Source organism: Leopardus geoffroyi, chromosome C3 (assembly GCF_018350155.1).
Source record: "Leopardus geoffroyi isolate Oge1 chromosome C3, O.geoffroyi_Oge1_pat1.0, whole genome shotgun sequence".
Classification (NCBI taxonomy): domain Eukaryota; kingdom Metazoa; phylum Chordata; class Mammalia; order Carnivora; family Felidae; genus Leopardus; species Leopardus geoffroyi.
Genome location: NC_059338.1, coordinates 91809986 through 91823553, shown reverse-complemented (window position 1 = coordinate 91823553; position 13568 = coordinate 91809986). Strand labels below are relative to the sequence as shown.

Sequence of the window (13568 nt, the reverse complement as noted above, 5' to 3'; positions counted from 1 at the left end):
AATGCTGGAGGAGAAAGGAGGCTAATATAGAAAATAGTCACATGAGCTACAAAAAGTGGGCTAAGACATAAAGAAAACAAACAAACCCCAATTCATGTTCAAAATAACACTGGAAACTTGGAGGAATAGTTTCTCCAAGAGTAGCAAGCAAAAAGTATTCAGACCTCCATTAGAGCTATTTCCCAACTTATGGAAAAATATACCCCACAAAGCTTACTGTGAAGCATAATTCTCAAAATCAAATTCAATTTCTCCCATTAAAAGTCTCATCTGAATAACCTATCACTTAGCAATTCCACTTGTGGCTATATAGCCGGCAGGGGAAAAAAAAGTGTTTCCATCAAAAGATAATGTATAAAAATGTTTATACAAGCTATATTCATAATGAGCCTCAAACTGGAAACCAGAATGTTCATCCATAACATTAATGGGTAAACACACTGTGGCACATTCGTACGATGGAATACTGCTCAGCAAGAACAAAGAATGAACCAAGATGAATACAAGCTCCTGGAGGAATCTCACAGACATAATGCTGAATTAAGGAAGGTGGGAACAAAAAAGGTACATGCAGTATGGTTCCATTTGTATGAAGTCTAAAATCATGCAAAGAAAATATCAACGAATTGCATGGGGGATATTACAGTGCACTGGGAATGTTCTATATCTTGAATCTGGTGATAATTACATGGGTGCATACATGCATAACATTTTATAAGGTTTACACTTCAATGGAAGTTTAAATAAGTATACATTTGTTTAACAACTCAAATGGAAGATTTAATCCTAAAACAGTACAGTAGGAGAAGGGCTGGTGGTGGAGAGGGAGATGATCCTGGGGGAGAGAGGGATAGGGACTTTCTTGGATGAGTGGAGTAGTGATAGCAAAAAAGATGTCAGGAAATTGGTATCACAGGCGTGACCCCCTGAAGGGAGGAGTGGCCCTGGATATTAATGTTCTAGTGTTTGCATCCCTGGATAGAGTGAGCAGAATCTTTTGGGACTGATCTCTCAGGAAACCCATTGTTATACAGTGCATTAGGGTTTATAAGGACCCTTAATCCTAAGATCTTTCATATATCCAAGCGCTTCTTTAGTAGGGACACCAGCTAGTATGACAAAGTAGTAAAAGAAACTGCTAGCCGGAAAAGAAACTGCCTGAGGCTAGGATGAACTTAGAATGAGTTGATAAATTCGAGAGGCAAAGATGATGTGGAGCTCACAGCAGACCAAAAGCCATTTTAAATCTGTAAACCTAATACAAAGAACACATATAAAAAGAGCAAGGAACACAGATGGCAGAAGAGGTAGAGAAATCCTTGTATGAAATGAAGCACAGCGTGGTCCCTCAACAGGGTTTTGGGGTCCTCTCAATCACAGCCTGGCCTTGGTCATAGGAAGGATTCGGTGAGAGGGATGAGATCCACATAAACATCTCTGTACTCGGTATCCAAGATCGGTGGCCTGATGGGTACACAATAAAGGACACAAATCTATAACACCAAACCCTGAAGTTAGCCGAGAGGGGCTATGCATAACCCAGCCATTTAACAAAAGAGTGAGTGTGGAAATAGGTAGAGTGATAGGAGTTTCATTTCAAGGAAAATAACTCCAGAGCACAATAATTAACAGTGAAGTTACTTTAACTCAGCGCCTAGGACCTTATCTGTTTGCACAAAGGTGGTGTGGAATGCATGCCCTCTCAATATCCACTCTGTCCCATGATGTGAAGGAGCCTCTTTGCTGAGGCAGGGCGTAGGTGCTGTGCAATAAATGGAGATATCATACTTTGCTTCAAGGATTGCAAAGATTTAGTAAACAACAACGATACAGGATGCCCAGTGAAATGTGAATGTCTGGCAACCCTTTGCTTACTTATTTCTGAACAACCACATCTGGCTCCAACTAAAACCACATCATTACACTCCTATTTTATACAGAGCCTTATTCTAAGTGGTTACAAAATAAAAACCGAGTAATGAGCTAATGACTTTTTCCCATCTCCTCCGTGTCAGCTTCCTCAGCCAGTATATCACCCCTTTGGAATTTTAATGCAAATGATAGGAGACATAAAAGAATCTAGAGGTCACATTCAACCATGTAAAAGTACTTCTTATCTGAAATGTTCTCCCTAAAACTCACAATTTATCTAAACTAGTGAAGGTTGGGGGGAGCAAGACTGGGTTGTGTTTCCATACGAAGTCTGTGGGAGGGTAGAGCGGGGAGCGATCTCCTCTAGATGACATATATAGGAATAATTAACCAAACATTCCCAAGACAGTCCAGGAAGGTTTATCCTTTTTCAAATGTGCTGCAGCTGTATTATTCATACTTTCAGTTTGGGCCTTTGGGTGCTTGTTTGAAAATAGTGGTTACCACCAGACGAAAGTAACTAGAAAGGCTAGGTTTGGTTGGGGGCTACACCTAACATTCCCGTGACTGGTGGAGAAACGACATCAACAGCCACGGATGCTAACACGGTCTGTACAACTGACAAATGCCGCTTCATGCCGGACTTTTCTCTCCCAGTTGATTTTTCACTCCAACCCTGTGGTGGAGGCAGGGCAGGTGCTGTTACCACGTTACACGTGAGGAAGCGGAGCAGAGCGAGGTCCCACTGTGAGTTACTGGCACAGCTCAGCTTTGGACCCTGTGCAAATGATTCCGAGACACAGGCTTCTCCCACCATCTCAGGCTAAGTCCCCCAGGCCCTGGTCCCTATGATGGGTTGAAAACCAAATGGAATCATTTAGTCTGCAATCCCCATCTACCATTTATTTCTGCCTTCATTACCGATTACCAGGGCATATTTTTATAATTGGGGGGGGGGGGGAGGAGGGGGTTGGATAGTCATGGTAAAGCAGGTAACGAAAGTTCTAAAACTGAGACTGATGCCTGAAAAATATCAAAGAAGAGAAAAATGTACTCTAGACAATGGAAGACACCAGACTATCATGGTACAAAGACACTGGAAAAGGGGGTAACAAGAACATTACAAAGACAGCTCCCCTCCACAGTTTAATAACCAGACCAGGCAACACATAGTTAACAGTAAATGCATCATCTCTGCAATGAAATGTTCCATCTTTCCACCCCTAACTTGTACCCCTGAATGAGTTAAGTGACTCTTTTCATCTTTCCAAAGCTCTGTAGTAAAACAGAGTGCCATGGGGAAACATACATACAAAACAGCCTTTATTTGGACCACTGCACCTTTAGTGAGTGACATACAAAAGCTAGAAAAAATAAATTCCCACGTAACTAAATTGTTTCATTATATGCCTGCATCCCAATATTTCCCCCAGAGTCCCACGGGTTAGTGCAGGTGTTTTCAGTGATACCTTGGGACCAAAGTCTTTAATGTGAAGCTTGTAGACACGATGGACAAGGTAGCAAAGCTGTAATGAAGAGGGCCTGGTGGTGGAAGTGACTGTGGCTGCCTGTCTACAATAGCAGGGGTATGTTATTAATTCAGCAGGTCGGCGCACTATATCAATGTCCAGAGGGCTTAAGATGCTCTGCACAGAATTCTAGATGACTGGGTTCTGGCACCGACTGATCAAAGCAATGATCTCAGAAGCCCATTCTTATTTTTCCTGAGATGCTAATAGATAAGAAGAGGGGCAAGGCAAAGGGTTGAAAAAATGGTCTGGGTATCATCCTGGTCTTACCCCCCTCCCCCCATTTTCCACCTTCCACACGCCACCCATCATCAAGTCCTGCTTCTGCCAAAGGATTGTTCCAATCCATCCCTATCTGCCTCCACTGTCACCTCGCCTTTTGCTGCTCCCCTTCCCCTCTATAGTCCCTTCTTCATAAAAGTAGGCAGAGAGGTCTGAAATGCACAGCAGAGCATGGCACTCCCCTGCTGTATAACCTTCAATGGCTCCCCAACACTCTGACACTATAAAGTAAAACCTCCTTGAAGACCACATGCGAGGAACCCCAGCTTACCTCTCCATCCTTGTCTGGTGACATCCTCCTAGTGATCACTGTCCCAGCCACACCGGCCATCTTGGAGTTCTCAGACTGTATCAAACTCCTTCCCGAGTCAGGTTTTGAATGTGTTTTCCTCCATCTGGAGGATTCTTCCCTAACTCTTCAGGGGCTGATTCATCCTGAATTCCTGTCTCTGCTTAAATGCCACCTCCTTAAAGCGGCCTCCTCTGATGGCTGTGTCTTATTGTCACTGTGCCCTCCCCACGGCCCACCCCAGCACACTGTGTATCACTACATTCTGTGACTGTCTTCCATTTCACAGCAAAATTTCTAACAATAAGGCTACCCTGTCCAATTATTATATTTAAATTCCAATTTAAAATAATTGGTATTTTCTATCTCCCCCAGGAGAGCACTGGCTCCAGGAAAGGAGAGATCGTGGTATATTTTTACCAATCCTGTGCTGAGAACCTAAGCCTGGCTCCTGGGACACAGTAAATCCCCCCCAAATTGCAGGCCATATGAAGCCAGATCCCCAGCACATACTTCATTTTGGGGAGACCTTCAGAGATGGGGAGTCTTTGACCAACATGCACAATTAATCCCACTGCTAAAAATCTTCATTACAAACCGTACAAACCGCATGTGAGCCAGTTTCCGGTTTCTCACCGCTGGGCCATTTGCCAACTTAATATATGGAAATCCCGCTCGGAAAGTTTGCTAAAGAACAACTATTCTCATTACATTTTCCCTGTCATCTGGGTTCTAACCCAGAGGGCTGTGTTTTAACCCAGATGGTCTTTCATTAAGAAAGGTTTGTTTGTTTGGGCAGGGTTTTTCCAGGCTAATAAGTTCATGAGTGGAAACTTCGCTCTGGTTTTCCAACCCTGTTTTCACAGCAGCTGGAGGACAGAGGCTGCCGTCCTCCCTCTTGTAAACAAAGAGGCCAAACCACAGTCCCCAGTCGGCAGGACAAACACACACTCCCGCTGGGAGGGCAGCCCCATGCGGTGTGCGAGCCATGGCAGGGGACAAGCAGGGAGCGGCTGTCTGCTCTCCCTCTCCCATTACTGCACCGTCATTCATGAAAAGCCAGCCTGCGATTACATCCGTGGCTTCCTTGCACAAAGGACTGTTTGCATGAGTTTTTTGACTGCATGTAGACAGCATCTTGTGTAAGAATGCCTTGCTCAAGTCTAAGGAAAGGGACCTCATTTACTCAAACCCATTTTATTTTTTTTTATTTAAAAAAAATTTTTTTTTAACGTTTATTTATTTTTGAGACAGAGAGACAGAGCATGAACAGGGGAGGGGCAGAGAGAGAGGGAGACACAGAATCTGAAACAGGCTCCAGGCTCTGAGCTGTCAGCACAGAGCCCGACGCGGGGCTCGAACTCACGGACCGCAAGATCGTGACCTGAGCCGAAGTCAGCCGCCCAATTGACTGAGCCACCCAGGCGCCCCTCAAACCCATTTTAAAATCTGCCTCTGTAGCAAAGCATCTATGAACATCATGATATTCATCAAAGAGGGCTATCTCTCTGCATGAAACCAGCAACACTGGGAATCTTAAGTGCTTTATTTACTTCATTTTTTTAAGACAATCAATTCCATCCCTGTTAATTCAGAAACTACAGTATTCAGACAGGAGGAGAGCTGAAACCAATCTTTTACTGTCTACCAAGAAAGAACTGTTAAATTATAATGCACGAATAAGGCTGGTTCCAAGAATGGATAAAACACTTGGCAGAAACTATTTTAGGTCTTCCCTAGTAATTTGGAGCTACTCATTAATTTATAAACAGTTGATCTACTAATTACAAAAACGTTTTATCTATTCATTCAACCAGGACCCAAAGGAATAGGCAATTGATGTGAGCTTGATCCCACTGGCTGTGTGCTGGCTATTTGTACCTGAGAGAGGTACTTTCCTTCAGAAAGCAAACTGTATTTTGTGTTTAAAGTTTTAGGAGGGTTTTTTTTTTTTTTTTAATTTAATATGGATGACATCTCCTTCTACATTAGTATTCTATTGCTATTGTAATAAATTACCATAAACATGGGGACTTAAAATACCACCAATTTATTAGTGCATAGTTCTGTAGGTCAAAGTCCTGGCACAGCATGATGAATTTCTCTCTGCTTCTTCCAAGCACATATGGCTGTGGCAAAATTCAGATCCTTGTGGTTATAGGACTGAGGTCCATCTCTTTCCCGGACATCCGTCAGGGGCCACTCACAGTCAGGAGAGGCCACCTTCATGTCTTGCCATATCCCCCACACCTCGGACCCCCAATCTTCAAAGCCAGCAATGGAGAAGCTCCCTCAGGTAGCATCCCTCTCATGGCTTGAATTGCATCTTAAGGGAAGTATCGAGTCCCTTTTTAAAGGCTCATCTGATTAGGTCAGATCCACGTAAGACAATTTCCCTATCTTAAGGTCAACTATTTAGAGCCTTAATTACATCTGTGATCATCTTTTCAAAGTGGCACCCACGTTAACGTTCAATTAGATAGCTAGGATAAGATGTGTATAGACCAGGGTGTGGAAATCTTGGGGGTCATTTTTGTTTTGTGCCTACTCCCCCATTATAAAAAAATTAATGATGTTTTCATGAGACAAAATATAACTTTAAATTTGCTGCCCAGCCAGCACCAGTCTTCTGCTCTGGATTTAAGTGTTCTTGATACCTCATCAAGGCCAATATAAAACAGTGTTACTTTAAGACCCCCCCCCCCCCCAACAAGATTTGTAGTTTCCTTGAAGGCAGCTATTAAGGCCTTTCTTTTCTTTTCCTCCACATGAGTAACACCAGTCAGGGCAGGGAAGGAGGAGTAATGAATATCAGCCTTAAATATCACAATAAAGACTATCAGGAAACTCCAAACATCAACATGCAAGATTCAGTAATAGCAGCCCCCACTTCTCAGGCATGTTCTAAATACCTACCAGTAGTTCTAATACCCTTCCTTCCCCTCAAAACAATAAAGGCAATCCTACTTCAAACAAGGTCAACATCACAGACATTTAAAAAAATGGAATACCGTTTTAATAGGGCCTTTTAGGGGAAATCTAACAATTTAATGTATGTGTGTGTTTATTGCATAGGGCTACACAAATAGATGCATTATTGTTTTCAGACCTAACCATAATATTGAAGCAGAGGTATTTTTCTTAGTCATGATGATGCATCTTGCCTGGTCCTCCATACTCTGAATTTATCTATGTTGCCTTATTTTGTTGATGGTATCTGTCTTCTCGGCTCCCCCTCCTACTGTAATTTTCAGAAAATGAGATTACATAATTAAGAAATGGAAAACAAAAATCCACTATTCAACATACTTCAGCAATAAAGACTTCTTAAGTCCCTACAATATGCCAGGCACTATTCTGGGTGCTATTGGAGAGACTGATTAACAAAATAGAGAACTCCCCTACTTTTGTGGCACCCTACTTTATTCCAGGGCAGGGGAAGAAATGTAAGCAAGTGGTAATTAGGAAAAATAAGGCAGGGTGGTGGCCGCAGGGGCTGGAGACACTTCTAGATGTGGCAAACAAGGAACGCTTCTTGGACGATTGAGCACAAGGTGAAGGTGTGAAAAAGGATATAGAAGTCTTGAGGAAGGGTGGTCCAGGTAGAAACCCGGAGGCTGGAGCCTTGCAAGAGTGTCTGCAGGGAGCTGGAAACCCTGGGTGGCTGAGGCAGAGTGAACTGAGCGGGCAGTGTGGTGAGGAGGGAGGCCTGAGCGCCCGAACCACATCTTTTGATGAGAAGCCATCGACAGGTTTTGAGCAGATGAATGCCATGATCTGGCTTAACACACAAAAAAGAGCATTCCCACAGAGTGCAGAGAGGAGACCAGAAAGGATTTGAAAGAGGGTACTGGTAAGAATCTGAAGATACGGAGCTGATCACAAACTGGCTGAGTGAGAGGGACCCTCCTCTGCAAACAAACAAACAAAACAGTTTAACTCCTTCCACCGCCTCAGAAATGGCCAAATGAGTCCGTGGAGCTCTGGCTCCCCACTTGTGATCTCAAGGAAAGTTCCTCAAAATGGTTGCTTATGAGAAAGCGGTGTCCGCTTGCCAGGCTCCCCAAGAATCAGGAAGAAACTCTGTTAACAGTTCTATGGAACTCTGGAATGCTGAACCACTGAATGAAGGAATTAACAAAAAGAACCCATGCGTACCAAATGAAACCTCTGGAGGACAGAGGAGTGGCCTGACCACTCACCAAGTCTCTCCTCGCTCATCCTGCCAGCTCTCGAAGGCACAAGCCACGTATCTCTCTCCCTAACTTCCCTTTTGCTTTGCAGCTTTGCACACGGTTGCCCTTTCAGCACCAAGGCTCTCCCAGCCATGATACCAGGGAGAAAGTTGTGAGTCAGCGCTGATCTTGCCTGTTAACACCTTGTAACTCAGTCCCTCAATTAGGGAGACTTCCCAGCACATGGCACCATGCACAGCCCAATGTTTGCAGATTTCTCTATTCATGGCGATCTTTAGAATGGGACCCCCGGGAGTAGAAAGTGTACCTGGTTTGGCAAAACAGCCAAAAGAAAAGATGCCTTTGGGTCTGCATGTACAGGGTGCTCTGAGTATAAAGTGATCCTATGCCTTCGAGGAAGAGAGGAAATGGGAAATAAATTAAGAGGTCATTTGAAGAAAAATGTTAGAAAAACTTTCACTGAAAATGTAAAGAAATAAACTCTTCATATTTCAGCTACTTTTTCTAACTTTATAAACTGTATAGGGATGAAGTGACGGGGGGCGGAGGTGGGGGGGGAGTATAGACACCGTGATTGCATTTGTATTCTTGAAATCAAAACATATGCGAACATGAGATGACATCAATTGCTGGCTCCTTGGCTAATTTATCAATTTTGTGATTTACACAGGCCTAAAAACGTTACAGTCGACTCACAAATCACTTTTTTCGAATATTGGAATAAGGGACAGTTTCCCGCAGAGTCTTCCTCAGCTTGAACAATATAATGTGATGTTGTGTCTCTATTTCAGGGATTTGGACTGTACATTTCTTCCTTAACAGAAACCTACTGTACTCTTGCCTTTTTGAAAAAGGAGAGTGGTGGTTCCTGGATATTAGGCTATTCCTTTCATAGAGGTACCAAATATCTGTTACTGTTTGTGACCCTACATATTCTGGGTTAAAATAAAAAGGAACCAATTCACAATCGATAGCCCACATCCACTTCAGGAATAAAAGGGTATCAAGGTCTTTCTGTGATGTTTAAGGTGAATCCTACCATTAGGTATGTATGTATCTACATGTACGCATGCTTGCGCTCTCTCCCTCTCTCTCTCTCTCTCTCTCTCTCTCTCTCTCTCTCACACACACACACACACACACACACTTTGCTCAAAACCTCCTCTTTCTGCTCTTGATAGAAAGCTAGAAACCGGTCTTTTTCTTGGACCTATACTCCTCTCTTCTATGAAGTTCGAACACTCTGGTGTCCCTGTCTCATCTCAAAAAATGCTCCTATTTACCTCTTCTTTTCATAGAGAATAACTTTAAGACTGAAAAGAAGACCAAAGCCTATTAATCCAGAACATTATGGAAATAAAGTCTCTACATGGCACATCTCTGCAGTATGTGTGTTCTATACCCAGCCCTTCAACAGAGGGAGGAATCTCAAACTAACAATGAGATACAAGCTCTAGAGAAAATTGGTACATGGATCATACGTTCATTTTCCAAAAAACCATGCCAGAAAATATGAAGAGTTCTTATCACAAACAACTTGTAAAATGCATACCAAGACATGGAAACATCTGGCAAGTGGTTGATGGGACACTTAGTCTTAAATCTTCACATTGCCACAAACAAACCACACTTGCAAATGTTTAAGGTGAAAGATCATTATGTTTTAAAATTACTTTTTAATAAAGACTCGCCTTTGGATCTTCAATGAGGTCACAGCTCTAGTGAAGTTAAAGCCAACAAAACTCCTTTCAGAAGCGCAATTGTGACCCAGGTTGAGGCACAAGTCGAAATTTTGTGCAGGGTTCAGAATCTGAGATGCAAGCAGAGCATGTTGGCAGAAACCTCTCCCCACCCATCTGATCCTGTAAGATATTCTCTAACGACCCTCAGGTCCATGCATACTGAAAACCTCTCTCCACCTTACCTTACGTGTGAGGTCGTCTATTTAGCAAATTCCTCCCTGGAGTTGGAAGCAACGGTAATCTGAAGAAAGTACTATGAATGGAATGATTGATTTTTATCTTCAGACCTGCTTGGGCTGGTCCTATTTTGATGGCCAACTTTTCTCAGACACTAATCTGGAACCACGAAGAAGAAAATAAATACGTTTAGCGACCTCCAGACATTGGGAAAACCCCAGATTCTCCGTCTCCTCACACAGCCTCCCAAGAAGCAGAATAATGGTGAGGGGTGTGGGGGGAGGAGGGAGAAGCATGGCCTTTGACGCTTGCATGGGTGCTGGCCCCTTAGCAGAGAACTTTCCAGGTGCTGGCCCAGGGCAGTTGAGAGCATCTCATGCACACAGAGTAAATAGCACAGGAGATAAAGTTTACGAGAGAAGCAGAGCCACACAATGGGGTCTGATGGACCGAAGTGGACAAAAAAGAATATTCCTTAAAAATGATGTACTCAGGATGGAGACTTAAGTCAAAATCCCAGTCAAACCTCAGGCTTTAATGGAAGTTAAAGCTCAATTTTAAAATATTCTATGTTTAATTTGTTAGCTTTTATACAACATGAAGTCACCCTGTACTCGGTTTAAACTTAGAAGATTCAGGGGTGTCTGGGTGGCTCAGTTGGTTGGGCGTCTGACTTCGGCTTAGGTCACGATCTCGCGGTTTGTGTGTTCAAGCCCCGCGTCAGGCTCTGTGCTGACAGCTTGGAGCCTGGAGCCTGCTTTGGATTATGGATGTCCCTCTCTTTCTCTCTGTCTCTTTCCCACTGGCACTCTGTTTCTCTCTCTCTCAAAAATAAATAAAACATTAAAAAAAAACAAACTTAGAAGATTCATTCATGGAATATCACTACATAAGAGAGGCCAAAGAGAAGAGAAGGACAAGGGCTGGAAATCTGGGTTTAAACACTGACCCTTTAATCCATATTTGAACAACTTGTTTAAATCCCTTATGCCTCAATTTACCCACCGATAAGACAACATTGTTATTAGGATCTATCTCTCAGGCATGCAAAACATTGAGCAACGTCATACAATAAATCTACAACAAATATTAGTGACTATTATTAGTCCAAAAACAAAATCAGATTTTCTGAATGGAGAGCTCCCCCAAATTTAGGGTGCACAGGGCTCGCAAAATAGCTCGTTGGAAAATGCAGATTCTTGGGCCCGGCCTCAATGATGCCGATTCAGGAGGTCAGGGGTGAGGCCAAGAGTTTGCAGGTTTATTTAACAATGATCTCAGGTGGTTCTGCTGCAACCGGAAACGCAAACCACATGGTAAGAACCAGTGCTGGAAGGGCTGAGCGCTGCGTTATCAGGGAAGAAGGCGCAGCTGCTAGGAACCGAGAGACCATAGGACCTCGAAGAGGAAGGGCAAGGCAGGTGTGCGGCTGCCCTCCTCCCGACCCCCAAAGCCCCGCCTCCAGCCCCCCACGGTGTCAGTATCAGAAGCAGCCCTGCAGAGGTGGCAGCGGGAGCGGCCGCAGCTGCCTCTTCCCTGCAGCAGACCCGGCAATGGAAGGGGCCGCTGCCTCCTAATGCCAAACGCCAACCAGGTCCCTGTGGACGCAGCAGCACAAGTTCCGGCTGGCCCGACTCAGAGCCAGGCAAGCGGCCACACAGAGAGAAGACAGGGGTGGGGCTGTCCCCTGAAAACCAGCGTGAGGTGCCTGTTCTCTGACAACAACTTAAATAACAACTAAAACATAGGCGCATTTGAAACTCTGTGGAGTAAGTTCACTACTATCTCCCTTTTATGGAGGAAAAAAAAATGAAGGTTTTAAAGACAAGAGGCCACAGCAGAGGCAAGACCCAGCAAATTCCACTGGCTTTCCCTCCAACGGGGAGGGAAGAATATCCCGTCTCCCCTGGCTCCCACCTAGCTCTAAGCTGAATGACTATGGTCTGGAGTATATCAACTGCCTCCTGAGGGCTCTCCTGCTTCCGCTCCCCTCTCCCGGTCTTCTGTAGGTTTATTTCTTTTTGCTGCCATGTTTCTTGTCCATCAGCCCCCACTAGACTACGTTCTCCTAGAGAAAAAGGACCGTTAACTGTGCCTTTCATTCCTGTGGCCCCAGACCTCATAATGGAGCCCAGTGAGTACACTCAGTAGTTCTTCTGAACTGACCGACTTCAAAGCCCACCATTTGTTAACTATTCCTCTCCTTTGGAAGTACCGCTTGGAGAAGTCTGTTAGGCATCATTTACAAACTGCCAAGTCACCCACTCGGACCGCTCAAAAGAGAAAAGTCCAGGACAGGAAGTCAGATTTCAGGATTGGCAGTCATCAGTCGGGGTGAGAGGTCATCTACTGACAGGTGCTGTCAGTGCCGAGGAACTCCGGAAGCCCTGCCCCGCCAGAAGGTGCCCACACCAGCACATGTGACACCAACAACGCCACAAATCAAATGCATTTGCTTGTCTGCAAAATGGAAAAAAAATATAATGACCCCTTGGAAGCCAGGTGGGGGTCTCCCTCTCCTCCTGCCCCAGAAGACAGTAATAAGCACAGTGATTCTGTTTCAAGACTGTAGACCGGAAACAACTGGCTTCCTTTTCCAGAGAACTGAACCACCCAGCAGCTGGGCACAGCATCCAATGAGCCGGATTGAACGAAAAGTAGCTGAGGAGACATCCTGACACATTCCAGCCTCCTAGAAAGTGAATATTTGTACGTATTCACCTAAATATATGCTTTTCCTGACAACAAAATGCTCAGGAGCCGTTTGTACCTATTTGGCTGGTTAGTGCCTCAGTACTGAGACTGACAAACAGGAGTTCGGTGTGCTGACCCACGGTCGGAAGTCAGACCTTCCATTTGTATCCTCGCAGCCCACAACCTGATTTCCTAGAGATTTCCAAAGATGGGGACGTGGCCATGTGCTTCATCCCCTTACTTGCCTTAAGCACAACTGTCCTGTTTTCATCTCTTTTACGGGTAGTTTTTGCCCAGTTTGTGTTGTGCTGGGCACCATGAATTGCATGGAAGAAAAACTCTGGAAATCACTTCAGAAGCCCTTTTCACTCAACCTGCAAAATGAAGGTGGCCCTCAGGTGTCAAAAGGCGTTTTAGGTTGATGACAGAAATAATAACCACCGCTCCAGCACAAAGGTCCATCCCCGGGGCCGAGTGCTGGGCTTGAAATGGGCTCAAACCCTGTAATCTTCATACCAAACGTGTGCAAATGTGTCTATTGTGCCTACTTCACAGATGGGAAAACCAAGGCACCAAGAAGTTAAACAACCTTCCCAAGGTCCATACACGGGATGGAAGGTCCATACATGGGATGGAAGGTTGCAATTCAGTTCTTCTAGACCCAAATGTCTTCAATGTAGGTCTTCAAATATTATCTTATTCAAACTCACCAAATCTTGAGAATAAAAAAGAGATGGGCGAGGCCTATCACAGAGGAGGGAAAGGGCCAGAAGACCACCACCATCAC

At 44.3% G+C, this 13568-nt stretch overlaps 1 protein-coding gene across 1 annotated transcript in view; it reads right to left on the bottom strand.

Annotated features, from left to right (window-relative positions):
- EXT1 (exostosin glycosyltransferase 1) overlaps positions 1-13568 on the bottom strand; it is a 287950-nt gene that overhangs the window by 155856 nt on the left and 118526 nt on the right. The gene's annotated exons all lie outside the window — the stretch shown is intronic.